At 45.5% G+C, this 17257-nt stretch overlaps 12 non-coding genes and 1 pseudogene across 12 annotated transcripts; all 13 read left to right on the top strand.

Moving 5' to 3' along the window:
* Nucleotides 1-771: 771 nt before the first annotated feature.
* On the top strand, nt 772-962 carry LOC141233870 (U2 spliceosomal RNA). The gene has a single exon (XR_012299898.1). It is a non-coding gene; the product is annotated as a U2 spliceosomal RNA (small nuclear RNA).
* Nucleotides 963-2077: 1115 nt separating this feature from the next.
* On the top strand, nt 2078-2268 carry LOC141233869 (U2 spliceosomal RNA). The gene has a single exon (XR_012299897.1). It is a non-coding gene; the product is annotated as a U2 spliceosomal RNA (small nuclear RNA).
* Nucleotides 2269-3383: 1115 nt separating this feature from the next.
* Nucleotides 3384-3574, top strand: LOC141233868 (U2 spliceosomal RNA). Its single transcript, XR_012299896.1, has one exon. It is a non-coding gene; the product is annotated as a U2 spliceosomal RNA (small nuclear RNA).
* A 1114-nt stretch (nt 3575-4688) lies between these two features.
* LOC141233867 (U2 spliceosomal RNA) lies at nt 4689-4879 on the top strand. Its single transcript, XR_012299895.1, has one exon. It is a non-coding gene; the product is annotated as a U2 spliceosomal RNA (small nuclear RNA).
* Nucleotides 4880-5994: 1115 nt separating this feature from the next.
* LOC141233988 (U2 spliceosomal RNA) lies at nt 5995-6185 on the top strand. The gene has a single exon (XR_012300012.1). It is a non-coding gene; the product is annotated as a U2 spliceosomal RNA (small nuclear RNA).
* Nucleotides 6186-7300: 1115 nt separating this feature from the next.
* Nucleotides 7301-7491, top strand: LOC141233866 (U2 spliceosomal RNA). Its single transcript, XR_012299894.1, has one exon. It is a non-coding gene; the product is annotated as a U2 spliceosomal RNA (small nuclear RNA).
* A 1115-nt stretch (nt 7492-8606) lies between these two features.
* On the top strand, nt 8607-8797 carry LOC141233864 (U2 spliceosomal RNA). Its single transcript, XR_012299892.1, has one exon. It is a non-coding gene; the product is annotated as a U2 spliceosomal RNA (small nuclear RNA).
* Nucleotides 8798-9915: 1118 nt separating this feature from the next.
* LOC141234126 (U2 spliceosomal RNA) lies at nt 9916-10007 on the top strand (annotated as a pseudogene).
* Nucleotides 10008-10796: 789 nt separating this feature from the next.
* LOC141234090 (U2 spliceosomal RNA) lies at nt 10797-10980 on the top strand. The gene has a single exon (XR_012300103.1). It is a non-coding gene; the product is annotated as a U2 spliceosomal RNA (small nuclear RNA).
* Nucleotides 10981-12098: 1118 nt separating this feature from the next.
* LOC141234006 (U2 spliceosomal RNA) lies at nt 12099-12289 on the top strand. The gene has a single exon (XR_012300029.1). It is a non-coding gene; the product is annotated as a U2 spliceosomal RNA (small nuclear RNA).
* Nucleotides 12290-13404: 1115 nt separating this feature from the next.
* On the top strand, nt 13405-13595 carry LOC141233863 (U2 spliceosomal RNA). Its single transcript, XR_012299891.1, has one exon. It is a non-coding gene; the product is annotated as a U2 spliceosomal RNA (small nuclear RNA).
* Nucleotides 13596-14710: 1115 nt separating this feature from the next.
* On the top strand, nt 14711-14901 carry LOC141233862 (U2 spliceosomal RNA). Its single transcript, XR_012299890.1, has one exon. It is a non-coding gene; the product is annotated as a U2 spliceosomal RNA (small nuclear RNA).
* A 1115-nt stretch (nt 14902-16016) lies between these two features.
* LOC141233861 (U2 spliceosomal RNA) lies at nt 16017-16207 on the top strand. Its single transcript, XR_012299889.1, has one exon. It is a non-coding gene; the product is annotated as a U2 spliceosomal RNA (small nuclear RNA).
* Nucleotides 16208-17257: the final 1050 nt, after the last annotated feature.

Genomic DNA, 17257 nt, shown 5'->3' with positions numbered 1-17257 from the left:
TGTTGCACACACACCATCTATTTAGCAAATGCCCTTGTTATCAACAGCAGCCTTTTAAACTCACCTGAGCTAACAGGTATGTGCGCTGGTTACTCTGCTGCGCTTAAAATTTCTTTTTTGGTTTGCTACAATGCCTTTTCTGAAACGTTGTCTCCTTCTGCTGGAACACTGACTTCTTTCATTTAATGCCTGCAGACTATAAAAGAGAACCCAACCCAAAAAGTTTGGTTGATTAGTCTGTGGCATTCTGTTAAACTGTTGCTTATGGCGGTCTCTGTGAGCTTCTCAGCGACATTCAGCCAGCCAGGTATCCTGCCTGCAGTAGATGGAATGTGGCAATGGAACGCTGGCTGCGCGTGTCATAATAGGCTCTGAGCCTTTATATACCTGTGCACAGCAGCAGCCACCTTCAGTCTGCTGCTGGACAGCCAGCAGCAGCAGCAGCAGGAGAGGTATGTAATCAGGAGCCCTCCTGCTAAGGGTAGACAGCTGCTCGTTCCACCCCACCCCCCGCCTTAATTGGTTCTCCTCCCTTCCAACGGTGTTGAGGCGGGTGGGAACAGCAGGGGGTGAAGGTGCTGTGTTTAAAGAGGTGGAGTTATGCAGATCTAAAATGCGTGGATTGCAGCAGCAGCAAGCCGAAAAGTGCAGGCATGTAAGGGATCTAGAGGTTGACAACATGTCTTCTTAACGGGAGTCCAGGAGCTCATCTCCACAAATGGACTTTTCAGGATCCTTGGGTGGCTCCGTAGTTTGAAACCAATTCTGGTTATCGCTTCTCGGCCTTTTGGCTAAGATCAAGTGTAGTATCTGTTCTTATCAGTTTAATATCTGATACGTCCCCTATCTGGGGACCATATATTAAATGGATTTTTAGAACAGGGAGATGGAAAAAGAGCTTGCTCTGTCCACTCCACGCATTGACCTGGTATTGCAGTATCTCCAGGACCGGTGCACCCCTTCTTTAATGCAGTTTCTAAAATCAGAAAGAATTGAATTCAATGTTTTTTGTTCATTTTGCTTGTTTGTCGGATTTTGGGATGGACTCTTTGGCTTTGCTTTTCTTCTCCTCATTGGAGTTTTCATGTTCAAAGTTGCAGAAGCCAGATTACAAGCTCATTTTGGTTCAACTTCAGCAACTGTGCATTGCATTGCCATGTAATGTGATGCAATGCTATCTTTCTAGCTCTCCCTTTTTACTTCCTTTTGGATAAACAGACATATTAGGCAAGCATTTTGGAGCTTTCACCTAAATAACTACAGGTGGTGAGATAAGCTGCACAATATAATTGACCTTTCAGTATATTGTTGCACACACACCATCTATTTAGCAAATGCCCTTGTTATCAACAGCAGCCTTTTAAACTCACCTGAGCTAACAGGTATGTGCGCTGGTTACTCTGCTGCGCTTAAAATTTCTTTTTTGGTTTGCTACAATGCCTTTTCTGAAACGTTGTCTCCTTCTGCTGGAACACTGACTTCTTTCATTTAATGTCTGCAGACTATAAAAGAGAACCCAACCCAAAAAGTTTGGTTGATTAGTCTGTGGCATTCTGTTAAACTGTTGCTTATGGCGGTCTCTGTGAGCTTCTCAGCGACATTCAGCCAGCCAGGTATCCTGCCTGCAGTAGATGGAATGTGGCAATGGAACGCTGGCTGCGCGTGTCATAATAGGCTCTGAGCCTTTATATACCTGTGCACAGCAGCAGCCACCTTCAGTCTGCTGCTGGACAGCCAGCAGCAGCAGCAGCAGGAGAGGTATGTAATCAGGAGCCCTCCTGCTAAGGGTAGACAGCTGCTCGTTCCACCCCACCCCCCACCTTAATTGGTTCTCCTCCCTTCCAACGGTGTTGAGGCGGGTGGGAACAGCAGGGGGTGAAGGTGCTGTGTTTAAAGAGGTGGAGTTATGCAGATCTAAAACGCGTGGATTGCAGCAGCAGCAAGCCGAAAAGTGCAGGCATGTAAGGGATCTAGAGGTTGACAACATGTCTTCTTAACGGGAGTCCAGGAGCTCATCTCCACAAATGGACTTTTCAGGATCCTTGGGTGGCTCCGTAGTTTGAAACCAATTCTGGTTATCGCTTCTCGGCCTTTTGGCTAAGATCAAGTGTAGTATCTGTTCTTATCAGTTTAATATCTGATACGTCCCCTATCTGGGGACCATATATTAAATGGATTTTTAGAACAGGGAGATGGAAAAAGAGCTTGCTCTGTCCACTCCACGCATTGACCTGGTATTGCAGTATCTCCAGGACCGGTGCACCCCTTCTTTAATGCAGTTTCTAAAATCAGAAAGAATTGAATTCAATGTTTTTTGTTCATTTTGCTTGTTTGTCGGATTTTGGGATGGACTCTTTGGCTTTGCTTTTCTTCTCCTCATTGGATTTTTCATGTTCAAAGTTGCAGAAGCCAGATTACAAGCTCATTTTGGTTCAACTTCAGCAACTGTGCATTGCATTGCCATGTAATGTGATGCAATGCTATCTTTCTAGCTCTCCCTTTTTACTTCCTTTTGGATAAACAGACATATTAGGCAAGCATTTTGGAGCTTTCACCTAAATAACTACAGGTGGTGAGATAAGCTGCACAATATAATTGACCTTTCAGTATATTGTTGCACACACACCATCTATTTAGCAAATGCCCTTGTTATCAACAGCAGCCTTTTAAACTCACCTGAGCTAACAGGTATGTGCGCTGGTTACTCTGCTGCGCTTAAAATTTCTTTTTTGGTTTGCTACAATGCCTTTTCTGAAACGTTGTCTCCTTCTGCTGGAACACTGACTTCTTTCATTTAATGCCTGCAGACTATAAAAGAGAACCCAACCCAAAAAGTTTGGTTGATTAGTCTGTGGCATTCTGTTAAACTGTTGCTTATGGCGGTCTCTGTGAGCTTCTCAGCGACATTCAGCCAGCCAGGTATCCTGCCTGCAGTAGATGGAATGTGGCAATGGAACGCTGGCTGCGCGTGTCATAATAGGCTCTGAGCCTTTATATACCTGTGCACAGCAGCAGCCACCTTCAGTCTGCTGCTGGACAGCCAGCAGCAGCAGCAGCAGGAGAGGTATGTAATCAGGAGCCCTCCTGCTAAGGGTAGACAGCTGCTCGTTCCACCCCACCCCCCGCCTTAATTGGTTCTCCTCCCTTCCAACGGTGTTGAGGCGGGTGGGAACAGCAGGGGGTGAAGGTGCTGTGTTTAAAGAGGTGGAGTTATGCAGATCTAAAACGCGTGGATTGCAGCAGCAGCAAGCCGAAAAGTGCAGGCATGTAAGGGATCTAGAGGTTGACAACATGTCTTCTTAACGGGAGTCCAGGAGCTCATCTCCACAAATGGACTTTTCAGGATCCTTGGGTGGCTCCGTAGTTTGAAACCAATTCTGGTTATCGCTTCTCGGCCTTTTGGCTAAGATCAAGTGTAGTATCTGTTCTTATCAGTTTAATATCTGATACGTCCCCTATCTGGGGACCATATATTAAATGGATTTTTAGAACAGGGAGATGGAAAAAGAGCTTGCTCTGTCCACTCCACGCATTGACCTGGTATTGCAGTATCTCCAGGACCGGTGCACCCCTTCTTTAATGCAGTTTCTAAAATCAGAAAGAATTGAATTCAATGTTTTTTGTTCATTTTGCTTGTTTGTCGGATTTTGGGATGGACTCTTTGGCTTTGCTTTTCTTCTCCTCATTGGAGTTTTCATGTTCAAAGTTGCAGAAGCCAGATTACAAGCTCATTTTGGTTCAACTTCAGCAACTGTGCATTGCATTGCCATGTAATGTGATGCAATGCTATCTTTCTAGCTCTCCCTTTTTACTTCCTTTTGGATAAACAGACATATTAGGCAAGCATTTTGGAGCTTTCACCTAAATAACTACAGATGGTGAGATAAGCTGCACAATATAATTGACCTTTCAGTATATTGTTGCACACACACCATCTATTTAGCAAATGCCCTTGTTATCAACAGCAGCCTTTTAAACTCACCTGAGCTAACAGGTATGTGCGCTGGTTACTCTGCTGCGCTTAAAATTTCTTTTTTGGTTTGCTACAATGCCTTTTCTGAAACGTTGTCTCCTTCTGCTGGAACACTGACTTCTTTCATTTAATGTCTGCAGACTATAAAAGAGAACCCAACCCAAAAAGTTTGGTTGATTAGTCTGTGGCATTCTGTTAAACTGTTGCTTATGGCGGTCTCTGTGAGCTTCTCAGCGACATTCAGCCAGCCAGGTATCCTGCCTGCAGTAGATGGAATGTGGCAATGGAACGCTGGCTGCGCGTGTCATAATAGGCTCTGAGCCTTTATATACCTGTGCACAGCAGCAGCCACCTTCAGTCTGCTGCTGGACAGCCAGCAGCAGCAGCAGCAGGAGAGGTATGTAATCAGGAGCCCTCCTGCTAAGGGTAGACAGCTGCTCGTTCCACCCCACCCCCCACCTTAATTGGTTCTCCTCCCTTCCAACGGTGTTGAGGCGGGTGGGAACAGCAGGGGTGAAGGTGCTGTGTTTAAAGAGGTGGAGTTATGCAGATCTAAAACGCGTGGATTGCAGCAGCAGCAAGCCGAAAAGTGCAGGCATGTAAGGGATCTAGAGGTTGACAACATGTCTTCTTAACGGGAGTCCAGGAGCTCATCTCCACAAATGGACTTTTCAGGATCCTTGGGTGGCTCCGTAGTTTGAAACCAATTCTGGTTATCGCTTCTCGGCCTTTTGGCTAAGATCAAGTGTAGTATCTGTTCTTATCAGTTTAATATCTGATACGTCCCCTATCTGGGGACCATATATTAAATGGATTTTTAGAACAGGGAGATGGAAAAAGAGCTTGCTCTGTCCACTCCACGCATTGACCTGGTATTGCAGTATCTCCAGGACCGGTGCACCCCTTCTTTAATGCAGTTTCTAAAATCAGAAAGAATTGAATTCAATGTTTTTTGTTCATTTTGCTTGTTTGTCGGATTTTGGGATGGACTCTTTGGCTTTGCTTTTCTTCTCCTCATTGGATTTTTCATGTTCAAAGTTGCAGAAGCCAGATTACAAGCTCATTTTGGTTCAACTTCAGCAACTGTGCATTGCATTGCCATGTAATGTGATGCAATGCTATCTTTCTAGCTCTCCCTTTTTACTTCCTTTTGGATAAACAGACATATTAGGCAAGCATTTTGGAGCTTTCACCTAAATAACTACAGGTGGTGAGATAAGCTGCACAATATAATTGACCTTTCAGTATATTGTTGCACACACACCATCTATTTAGCAAATGCCCTTGTTATCAACAGCAGCCTTTTAAACTCACCTGAGCTAACAGGTATGTGCGCTGGTTACTCTGCTGCGCTTAAAATTTCTTTTTTGGTTTGCTACAATGCCTTTTCTGAAACGTTGTCTCCTTCTGCTGGAACACTGACTTCTTTCATTTAATGCCTGCAGACTATAAAAGAGAACCCAACCCAAAAAGTTTGGTTGATTAGTCTGTGGCATTCTGTTAAACTGTTGCTTATGGCGGTCTCTGTGAGCTTCTCAGCGACATTCAGCCAGCCAGGTATCCTGCCTGCAGTAGATGGAATGTGGCAATGGAACGCTGGCTGCGCGTGTCATAATAGGCTCTGAGCCTTTATATACCTGTGCACAGCAGCAGCCACCTTCAGTCTGCTGCTGGACAGCCAGCAGCAGCAGCAGCAGGAGAGGTATGTAATCAGGAGCCCTCCTGCTAAGGGTAGACAGCTGCTCGTTCCACCCCACCCCCCGCCTTAATTGGTTCTCCTCCCTTCCAACGGTGTTGAGGCGGGTGGGAACAGCAGGGGGTGAAGGTGCTGTGTTTAAAGAGGTGGAGTTATGCAGATCTAAAACGCGTGGATTGCAGCAGCAGCAAGCCGAAAAGTGCAGGCATGTAAGGGATCTAGAGGTTGACAACATGTCTTCTTAACGGGAGTCCAGGAGCTCATCTCCACAAATGGACTTTTCAGGATCCTTGGGTGGCTCCGTAGTTTGAAACCAATTCTGGTTATCGCTTCTCGGCCTTTTGGCTAAGATCAAGTGTAGTATCTGTTCTTATCAGTTTAATATCTGATACGTCCCCTATCTGGGGACCATATATTAAATGGATTTTTAGAACAGGGAGATGGAAAAAGAGCTTGCTCTGTCCACTCCATGCATTGACCTGGTATTGCAGTATCTCCAGGACCGGTGCACCCCTTCTTTAATGCAGTTTCTAAAATCAGAAAGAATTGAATTCAATGTTTTTTGTTCATTTTGCTTGTTTGTCGGATTTTGGGATGGACTCTTTGGCTTTGCTTTTCTTCTCCTCATTGGATTTTTCATGTTCAAAGTTGCAGAAGCCAGATTACAAGCTCATTTTGGTTCAACTTCAGCAACTGTGCATTGCATTGCCATGTAATGTGATGCAATGCTATCTTTCTAGCTCTCCCTTTTTACTTCCTTTTGGATAAACAGACATATTAGGCAAGCATTTTGGAGCTTTCACCTAAATAACTACAGGTGGTGAGATAAGCTGCACAATATAATTGACCTTTCAGTATATTGTTGCACACACACCATCTATTTAGCAAATGCCCTTGTTATCAACAGCAGCCTTTTAAACTCACCTGAGCTAACAGGTATGTGCGCTGGTTACTCTGCTGCGCTTAAAATTTCTTTTTTGGTTTGCTACAATGCCTTTTCTGAAACGTTGTCTCCTTCTGCTGGAACACTGACTTCTTTCATTTAATGCCTGCAGACTATAAAAGAGAACCCAACCCAAAAAGTTTGGTTGATTAGTCTGTGGCATTCTGTTAAACTGTTGCTTATGGCGGTCTCTGTGAGCTTCTCAGCGACATTCAGCCAGCCAGGTATCCTGCCTGCAGTAGATGGAATGTGGCAATGGAACGCTGGCTGCGCGTGTCATAATAGGCTCTGAGCCTTTATATACCTGTGCACAGCAGCAGCCACCTTCAGTCTGCTGCTGGACAGCCAGCAGCAGCAGCAGCAGGAGAGGTATGTAATCAGGAGCCCTCCTGATAAGGGTAGACAGCTGCTCGTTCCACCCCACCCCCCGCCTTAATTGGTTCTCCTCCCTTCCAACGGTGTTGAGGCGGGTGGGAACAGCAGGGGGTGAAGGTGCTGTGTTTAAAGAGGTGGAGTTATGCAGATCTAAAACGCGTGGATTGCAGCAGCAGCAAGCCGAAAAGTGCAGGCATGTAAGGGATCTAGAGGTTGACAACATGTCTTCTTAACGGGAGTCCAGGAGCTCATCTCCACAAATGGACTTTTCAGGATCCTTGGGTGGCTCCGTAGTTTGAAACCAATTCTGGTTATCGCTTCTCGGCCTTTTGGCTAAGATCAAGTGTAGTATCTGTTCTTATCAGTTTAATATCTGATACGTCCCCTATCTGGGGACCATATATTAAATGGATTTTTAGAACAGGGAGATGGAAAAAGAGCTTGCTCTGTCCACTCCACGCATTGACCTGGTATTGCAGTATCTCCAGGACCGGTGCACCCCTTCTTTAATGCAGTTTCTAAAATCAGAAAGAATTGAATTCAATGTTTTTTGTTCATTTTGCTTGTTTGTCGGATTTTGGGATGGACTCTTTGGCTTTGCTTTTCTTCTCCTCATTGGATTTTTCATGTTCAAAGTTGCAGAAGCCAGATTACAAGCTCATTTTGGTTCAACTTCAGCAACTGTGCATTGCATTGCCATGTAATGTGATGCAATGCTATCTTTCTAGCTCTCCCTTTTTACTTCCTTTTGGATAAACAGACATATTAGGCAAGCATTTTGGAGCTTTCACCTAAATAACTACAGGTGGTGAGATAAGCTGCACAATATAATTGACCTTTCAGTATATTGTTGCACACACACCATCTATTTAGCAAATGCCCTTGTTATCAACAGCAGCCTTTTAAACTCACCTGAGCTAACAGGTATGTGCGCTGGTTACTCTGCTGCGCTTAAAATTTCTTTTTTGGTTTGCTACAATGCCTTTTCTGAAACGTTGTCTCCTTCTGCTGGAACACTGACTTCTTTCATTTAATGCCTGCAGACTATAAAAGAGAACCCAACCCAAAAAGTTTGGTTGATTAGTCTGTGGCATTCTGTTAAACTGTTGCTTATGGAGGTCTCTGTGAGCTTCTCAGCGACATTCAGCCAGCCAGGTATCCTGCCTGCAGTAGATGGAATGTGGCAATGGAACGCTGGCTGCGCGTGTCATAATAGGCTCTGAGCCTTTATATACCTGTGCACAGCAGCAGCCACCTTCAGTCTGCTGCTGGACAGCCAGCAGCAGCAGCAGCAGGAGAGGTATGTAATCAGGAGCCCTCCTGCTAAGGGTAGACAGCTGCTCGTTCCACCCCACCCCCCGCCTTAATTGGTTCTCCTCCCTTCCAACGGTGTTGAGGCGGGTGGGAACAGCAGGGGGTGAAGGTGCTGTGTTTAAAGAGGTGGAGTTATGCAGATCTAAAACGCGTGGATTGCAGCAGCAGCAAGCCGAAAAGTGCAGGCATGTAAGGGATCTAGAGGTTGACAACATGTCTTCTTAACGGGAGTCCAGGAGCTCATCTCCACAAATGGACTTTTCAGGATCCTTGGGTGGCTCCGTAGTTTGAAACCAATTCTGGTTATCGCTTCTCGGCCTTTTGGCTAAGATCAAGTGTAGTATCTGTTCTTATCAGTTTAATATCTGATACGTCCCCTATCTGGGGACCATATATTAAATGGATTTTTAGAACAGGGAGATGGAAAAAGAGCTTGCTCTGTCCACTCCACGCATTGACCTGGTATTGCAGTATCTCCAGGACCGGTGCACCCCTTCTTTAATGCAGTTTCTAAAATCAGAAAGAATTGAATTCAATGTTTTTTGTTCATTTTGCTTGTTTGTCGGATTTTGGGATGGACTCTTTGGCTTTGCTTTTCTTCTCCTCATTGGATTTTTCATGTTCAAAGTTGCAGAAGCCAGATTACAAGCTCATTTTGGTTCAACTTCAGCAACTGTGCATTGCATTGCCATGTAATGTGATGCAATGCTATCTTTCTAGCTCTCCCTTTTTACTTCCTTTTGGATAAACAGACATATTAGGCAAGCATTTTGGAGCTTTCACCTAAATAACTACAGGTGGTGAGATAAGCTGCACAATATAATTGACCTTTCAGTATATTGTTGCACACACACCATCTATTTAGCAAATGCCCTTGTTATCAACAGCAGCCTTTTAAACTCACCTGAGCTAACAGGTATGTGCGCTGGTTACTCTGCTGCGCTTAAAATTTCTTTTTTGGTTTGCTACAATGCCTTTTCTGAAACGTTGTCTCCTTCTGCTGGAACACTGACTTCTTTCATTTAATGCCTGCAGACTATAAAAGAGAACCCAACCCAAAAAGTTTGGTTGATTAGTCTGTGGCATTCTGTTAAACTGTTGCTTATGGCGGTCTCTGTGAGCTTCTCAGCGACATTCAGCCAGCCAGGTATCCTGCCTGCAGTAGATGGAATGTGGCAATGGAACGCTGGCTGCGCGTGTCATAATAGGCTCTGAGCCTTTATATACCTGTGCACAGCAGCAGCCACCTTCAGTCTGCTGCTGGACAGCCAGCAGCAGCAGCAGCAGCAGGAGAGGTATGTAATCAGGAGCCCTCCTGCTAAGGGTAGACAGCTGCTCGTTCCACCCCACCCCCCGCCTTAATTGGTTCTCCTCCCTTCCAACGGTGTTGAGGCGGGTGGGAACAGCAGGGGGTGAAGGTGCTGTGTTTAAAGAGGTGGAGTTATGCAGATCTAAAACGCGTGGATTGCAGCAGCAGCAAGCCGAAAAGTGCAGGCATGTAAGGGATCTAGAGGTTGACAACATGTCTTCTTAACGGGAGTCTAGGAGCTCATCTCCACAAATGGACTTTTCAGGATCCTTGGGTGGCTCCGTAGTTTGAAACCAATTCTGGTTATCGCTTCTCGGCCTTTTGGCTAAGATCAAGTGTAGTATCTTTCGAAAAGGCGGTTTTGGATGTTGGCCGCCCTAGTAGATTGATACATTATGCACACTGGGGTTTAGGCGCTTGTTAGTACGCCAGGTGGCTAATATAGTCATCTGGTGGAAAGCATGGCCCCCCAGGATCGACGCCATTGGGCCGGGGAAGATCGAAAGCCCGAAGTGTGAAGTGCCCCAGGAATGGTGACCCTGGGGTGCCTTAACTCACTGGGATTGGGAACCCCACTTGAGTTTATGGCACATTTGCACAAGCACTTCAAATTTTCTTTCTTCGCACACACCCTTATTCCGGGCCTTCTGGCCTTAGGTTGGGGAATTTTTCAATTCCCGGTCGAAGGTCCGGGCAGTATTATACTGTGAAACCTTCACTATTTATTTAATTTCTTTGTCACTGTGTGTCCACTTATTCACGTGTGTCACGTCCTACTAGGATTTTGTCGGGATGCGGTTCCCTTACGGGTTCCTCTCTTGGCAGGTCTAGGGGGGGAGTGTGTGGCCATCAGGTTCCGCTCCCCCCTGAACCCCCCTGGCTCTCCTCTTTCGGGAGGAGAGCGTTGTTGGCTCCCCTCTTCCGGGAGGGGAGCACAGTCTTTGGCTCCCAGTGCCTTGCTCGGGTGAGAACTCGGGCAGGTGCTGGGGGTAAGATTGGGTCGCCTCTGGCTTCGGCTGGAGGTGGCTTTTTGTCCCTGTTCCTCGCTGTGGCCTTTTGGCTCGGAGGGACGGGGAATGGTTTGGGGGACCCTTCTCCTTTTGGAGAGGGTTTCAAGAAGACCAGCATCCTAGTGCACTTTTTTTGTGGCACTTGTCACTTTTTTAAGCGCACTCGGGTTTTGTACACGAATTCGGGCTTTCGATAAAAAAAAAAAATCTGTTCTTATCAGTTTAATATCTGATACGTCCCCTATCTGGGGACCATATATTAAATCGATTTTTAGAACAGGGAGATGGAAAAAGAGCTTGCTCTGTCCACTCCACGCATTGACCTGGCATTGCAGTATCTCCAGGACCGGTGCACCCCTTCTTTAATGCAGTTTCTAAAATCAGAAAGAATTGAATTCAATGTTTTTTGTTCATTTTGCTTGTTTGTCGGATTTTGGGATGGACTCTTTGGCTTTGCTTTTCTTCTCCTCATTGGATTTTTCATGTTCAAAGTTGCAGAAGCCAGATTACAAGCTCATTTTGGTTCAACTTCAGCAACTGTGCATTGCATTGCCATGTAATGTGATGCAATGCTATCTTTCTAGCTCTCCCTTTTTATTTCCTTTTGGATAAACAGACATATTAGGCAAGCATTTTGGAGCTTTCACCTAAATAACTACAGGTGGTGAGATAAGCTGCACAATATAATTGACCTTTCAGTATATTGTTGCACACACACCATCTATTTAGCAAATGCCCTTGTTATCAACAGCAGCCTTTTAAACTCACCTGAGCTAACAGGTATGTGCGCTGGTTACTCTGCTGCGCTTAAAATTTCTTTTTTGGTTTGCTACAATGCCTTTTCTGAAACGTTGTCTCCTTCTGCTGGAACACTGACTTCTTTCATTTAATGCCTGCAGACTATAAAAGAGAACCCAACCCAAAAAGTTTGGTTGATTAGTCTGTGGCATTCTGTTAAACTGTTGCTTATGGCGGTCTCTGTGAGCTTCTCAGCGACATTCAGCCAGCCAGGTATCCTGCCTGCAGTAGATGGAATGTGGCAATGGAACGCTGGCTGCGCGTGTCATAATAGGCTCTGAGCCTTTATATACCTGTGCACAGCAGCAGCCACCTTCAGTCTGCTGCTGGACAGCCAGCAGCAGCAGCAGCAGCAGGAGAGGTATGTAATCAGGAGCCCTCCTGCTAAGGGTAGACAGCTGCTCGTTCCACCCCACCCCCCACCTTAATTGGTTCTCCTCCCTTCCAACGGTGTTGAGGCGGGTGGGAACAGCAGGGGGTGAAGGTGCTGTGTTTAAAGAGGTGGAGTTATGCAGATCTAAAACGCGTGGATTGCAGCAGCAGCAAGCCGAAAAGTGCAGGCATGTAAGGGATCTAGAGGTTGACAACATGTCTTCTTAACGGGAGTCCAGGAGCTCATCTCCACAAATGGACTTTTCAGGATCCTTGGGTGGCTCCGTAGTTTGAAACCAATTCTGGTTATCGCTTCTCGGCCTTTTGGCTAAGATCAAGTGTAGTATCTGTTCTTATCAGTTTAATATCTGATACGTCCCCTATCTGGGGACCATATATTAAATGGATTTTTAGAACAGGGAGATGGAAAAAGAGCTTGCTTTGTCCACTCCACGCATTGACCTGGTATTGCAGTATCTCCAGGACCGGTGCACCCCTTCTTTAATGCAGTTTCTAAAATCAGAAAGAATTGAATTCAATGTTTTTTGTTCATTTTGCTTGTTTGTCGGATTTTGGGATGGACTCTTTGGCTTTGCTTTTCTTCTCCTCATTGGATTTTTCATGTTCAAAGTTGCAGAAGCCAGATTACAAGCTCATTTTGGTTCAACTTCAGCAACTGTGCATTGCATTGCCATGTAATGTGATGCAATGCTATCTTTCTAGCTCTCCCTTTTTACTTCCTTTTGGATAAACAGACATATTAGGCAAGCATTTTGGAGCTTTCACCTAAATAACTACAGGTGGTGAGATAAGCTGCACAATATAATTGACCTTTCAGTATATTGTTGCACACACACCATCTATTTAGCAAATGCCCTTGTTATCAACAGCAGCCTTTTAAACTCACCTGAGCTAACAGGTATGTGCGCTGGTTACTCTGCTGCGCTTAAAATTTCTTTTTTGGTTTGCTACAATGCCTTTTCTGAAACGTTGTCTCCTTCTGCTGGAACACTGACTTCTTTCATTTAATGCCTGCAGACTATAAAAGAGAACCCAACCCAAAAAGTTTGGTTGATTAGTCTGTGGCATTCTGTTAAACTGTTGCTTATGGCGGTCTCTGTGAGCTTCTCAGCGACATTCAGCCAGCCAGGTATCCTGCCTGCAGTAGATGGAATGTGGCAATGGAACGCTGGCTGCGCGTGTCATAATAGGCTCTGAGCCTTTATATACCTGTGCACAGCAGCAGCCACCTTCAGTCTGCTGCTGGACAGCCAGCAGCAGCAGCAGCAGGAGAGGTATGTAATCAGGAGCCCTCCTGCTAAGGGTAGACAGCTGCTCGTTCCACCCCACCCCCCGCCTTAATTGGTTCTCCTCCCTTCCAACGGTGTTGAGGCGGGTGGGAACAGCAGGGGGTGAAGGTGCTGTGTTTAAAGAGGTGGAGTTATGCAGATCTAAAACGCGTGGATTGCAGCAGCAGCAAGCCGAAAAGTGCAGGCATGTAAGGGATCTAGAGGTTGACAACATGTCTTCTTAACGGGAGTCCAGGAGCTCATCTCCACAAATGGACTTTTCAGGATCCTTGGGTGGCTCCGTAGTTTGAAACCAATTCTGGTTATCGCTTCTCGGCCTTTTGGCTAAGATCAAGTGTAGTATCTGTTCTTATCAGTTTAATATCTGATACGTCCCCTATCTGGGGACCATATATTAAATGGATTTTTAGAACAGGGAGATGGAAAAAGAGCTTGCTCTGTCCACTCCACGCATTGACCTGGTATTGCAGTATCTCCAGGACCGGTGCACCCCTTCTTTAATGCAGTTTCTAAAATCAGAAAGAATTGAATTCAATGTTTTTTGTTCATTTTGCTTGTTTGTCGGATTTTGGGATGGACTCTTTGGCTTTGCTTTTCTTCTCCTCATTGGATTTTTCATGTTCAAAGTTGCAGAAGCCAGATTACAAGCTCATTTTGGTTCAACTTCAGCAACTGTGCATTGCATTGCCATGTAATGTGATGCAATGCTATCTTTCTAGCTCTCCCTTTTTACTTCCTTTTGGATAAACAGACATATTAGGCAAGCATTTTGGAGCTTTCACCTAAATAACTACAGGTGGTGAGATAAGCTGCACAATATAATTGACCTTTCAGTATATTGTTGCACACACACCATCTATTTAGCAAATGCCCTTGTTATCAACAGCAGCCTTTTAAACTCACCTGAGCTAACAGGTATGTGCGCTGGTTACTCTGCTGCGCTTAAAATTTCTTTTTTGGTTTGCTACAATGCCTTTTCTGAAACGTTGTCTCCTTCTGCTGGAACACTGACTTCTTTCATTTAATGCCTGCAGACTATAAAAGAGAATCCAACCCAAAAAGTTTGGTTGATTAGTCTGTGGCATTCTGTTAAACTGTTGCTTATGGCGGTCTCTGTGAGCTTCTCAGCGACATTCAGCCAGCCAGGTATCCTGCCTGCAGTAGATGGAATGTGGCAATGGAACGCTGGCTGCGCGTGTCATAATAGGCTCTGAGCCTTTATATACCTGTGCACAGCAGCAGCCACCTTCAGTCTGCTGCTGGACAGCCAGCAGCAGCAGCAGCAGGAGAGGTATGTAATCAGGAGCCCTCCTGCTAAGGGTAGACAGCTGCTCGTTCCACCCCACCCCCCGCCTTAATTGGTTCTCCTCCCTTCCAACGGTGTTGAGGCGGGTGGGAACAGCAGGGGGTGAAGGTGCTGTGTTTAAAGAGGTGGAGTTATGCAGATCTAAAACGCGTGGATTGCAGCAGCAGCAAGCCGAAAAGTGCAGGCATGTAAGGGATCTAGAGGTTGACAACATGTCTTCTTAACGGGAGTCCAGGAGCTCATCTCCACAAATGGACTTTTCAGGATCCTTGGGTGGCTCCGTAGTTTGAAACCAATTCTGGTTATCGCTTCTCGGCCTTTTGGCTAAGATCAAGTGTAGTATCTGTTCTTATCAGTTTAATATCTGATACGTCCCCTATCTGGGGACCATATATTAAATGGATTTTTAGAACAGGGAGATGGAAAAAGAGCTTGCTCTGTCCACTCCACGCATTGACCTGGTATTGCAGTATCTCCAGGACCGGTGCACCCCTTCTTTAATGCAGTTTCTAAAATCAGAAAGAATTGAATTCAATGTTTTTTGTTCATTTTGCTTGTTTGTCGGATTTTGGGATGGACTCTTTGGCTTTGCTTTTCTTCTCCTCATTGGATTTTTCATGTTCAAAGTTGCAGAAGCCAGATTACAAGCTCATTTTGGTTCAACTTCATCAACTGTGCATTGCATTGCCATGTAATGTGATGCAATGCTATCTTTCTAGCTCTCCCTTTTTACTTCCTTTTGGATAAACAGACATATTAGGCAAGCATTTTGGAGCTTTCACCTAAATAACTACAGGTGGTGAGATAAGCTGCACAATATAATTGACCTTTCAGTATATTGTTGCACACACACCATCTATTTAGCAAATGCCCTTGTTATCAACAGCAGCCTTTTAAACTCACCTGAGCTAACAGGTATGTGCGCTGGTTACTCTGCTGCGCTTAAAATTTCTTTTTTGGTTTGCTACAATGCCTTTTCTGAAACGTTGTCTCCTTCTGCTGGAACACTGACTTCTTTCATTTAATGCCTGCAGACTATAAAAGAGAACCCAACCCAAAAAGTTTGGTTGATTAGTCTGTGGCATTCTGTTAAACTGTTGCTTATGGCGGTCTCTGTGAGCTTCTCAGCGACATTCAGCCAGCCAGGTATCCTGCCTGCAGTAGATGGAATGTGGCAATGGAACGCTGGCTGCGCGTGTCATAATAGGCTCTGAGCCTTTATATACCTGTGCACAGCAGCAGCCACCTTCAGTCTGCTGCTGGACAGCCAGCAGCAGCAGCAGCAGGAGAGGTATGTAATCAGGAGCCCTCCTGCTAAGGGTAGACAGCTGCTCGTTCCACCCCACCCCCCGCCTTAATTGGTTCTCCTCCCTTCCAACGGTGTTGAGGCGGGTTGGAACAGCAGGGGGTGAAGGTGCTGTGTTTAAAGAGGTGGAGTTATGCGGATCTAAAACGCGTGGATTGCAGCAGCAGCAAGCCGAAAAGTGCAGGCATGTAAGGGATCTAGAGGTTGACAACATGTCTTCTTAACGGGAGTCCAGGAGCTCATCTCCACAAATGGACTTTTCAGGATCCTTGGGTGGCTCCGTAGTTTGAAACCAATTCTGGTTATCGCTTCTCGGCCTTTTGGCTAAGATCAAGTGTAGTATCTGTTCTTATCAGTTTAATATCTGATACGTCCCCTATCTGGGGACCATATATTAAATGGATTTTTAGAACAGGGAGATGGAAAAAGAGCTTGCTCTGTCCACTCCACGCATTGACCTGGTATTGCAGTATCTCCAGGACCGGTGCACCCCTTCTTTAATGCAGTTTCTAAAATCAGAAAGAATTGAATTCAATGTTTTTTGTTCATTTTGCTTGTTTGTCGGATTTTGGGATGGACTCTTTGGCTTTGCTTTTCTTCTCCTCATTGGATTTTTCATGTTCAAAGTTGCAGAAGCCAGATTACAAGCTCATTTTGGTTCAACTTCAGCAACTGTGCATTGCATTGCCATGTAATGTGATGCAATGCTATCTTTCTAGCTCTCCCTTTTTACTTCCTTTTGGATAAACAGACATATTAGGCAAGCATTTTGGAGCTTTCACCTAAATAACTACAGGTGGTGAGATAAGCTGCACAATATAATTGACCTTTCAGTATATTGTTGCACACACACCATCTATTTAGCAAATGCCCTTGTTATCAACAGCAGCCTTTTAAACTCACCTGAGCTAACAGGTATGTGCGCTGGTTACTCTGCTGCGCTTAAAATTTCTTTTTTGGTTTGCTACAATGCCTTTTCTGAAACGTTGTCTCCTTCTGCTGGAACACTGACTTCTTTCATTTAATGCCTGCAGACTATAAAAGAGAACCCAACCCAAAAAGTTTGGTTGATTAGTCTGTGGCATTCTGTTAAACTGTTGCTTATGGCGGTCTCTGTGAGCTTCTCAGCGACATTCAGCCAGCCAGGTATCCTGCCTGCAGTAGATGGAATGTGGCAATGGAACGCTGGCTGCGCGTGTCATAATAGGCTCTGAGCCTTTATATACCTGTGCACAGCAGCAGCCACCTTCAGTCTGCTGCTGGACAGCCAGCAGCAGCAGCAGCAGGAGAGGTATGTAATCAGGAGCCCTCCTGCTAAGGGTAGACAGCTGCTCGTTCCACCCCACCCCCCGCCTTAATTGGTTCTCCTCCCTTCCAACGGTGTTGAGGCGGGTGGGAACAGCAGGGGGTGAAGGTGCTGTGTTTAAAGAGGTGGAGTTATGCAGATCTAAAACGCGTGGATTGCAGCAGCAGCAAGCCGAAAAGTGCAGGCATGTAAGGGATCTAGAGGTTGACAACATGTCTTCTTAACGGGAGTCCAGGAGC

The sequence above is a fragment of the Phyllobates terribilis genome, unplaced genomic scaffold, assembly GCF_046119375.1.
Source record: "Phyllobates terribilis strain yellow unplaced genomic scaffold, ASM4611937v1 Scaffold_629__1_contigs__length_933511, whole genome shotgun sequence".
Taxonomy (NCBI): domain Eukaryota; kingdom Metazoa; phylum Chordata; class Amphibia; order Anura; family Dendrobatidae; genus Phyllobates; species Phyllobates terribilis.
This window is presented reverse-complemented; position numbering and strand designations above follow the sequence as displayed.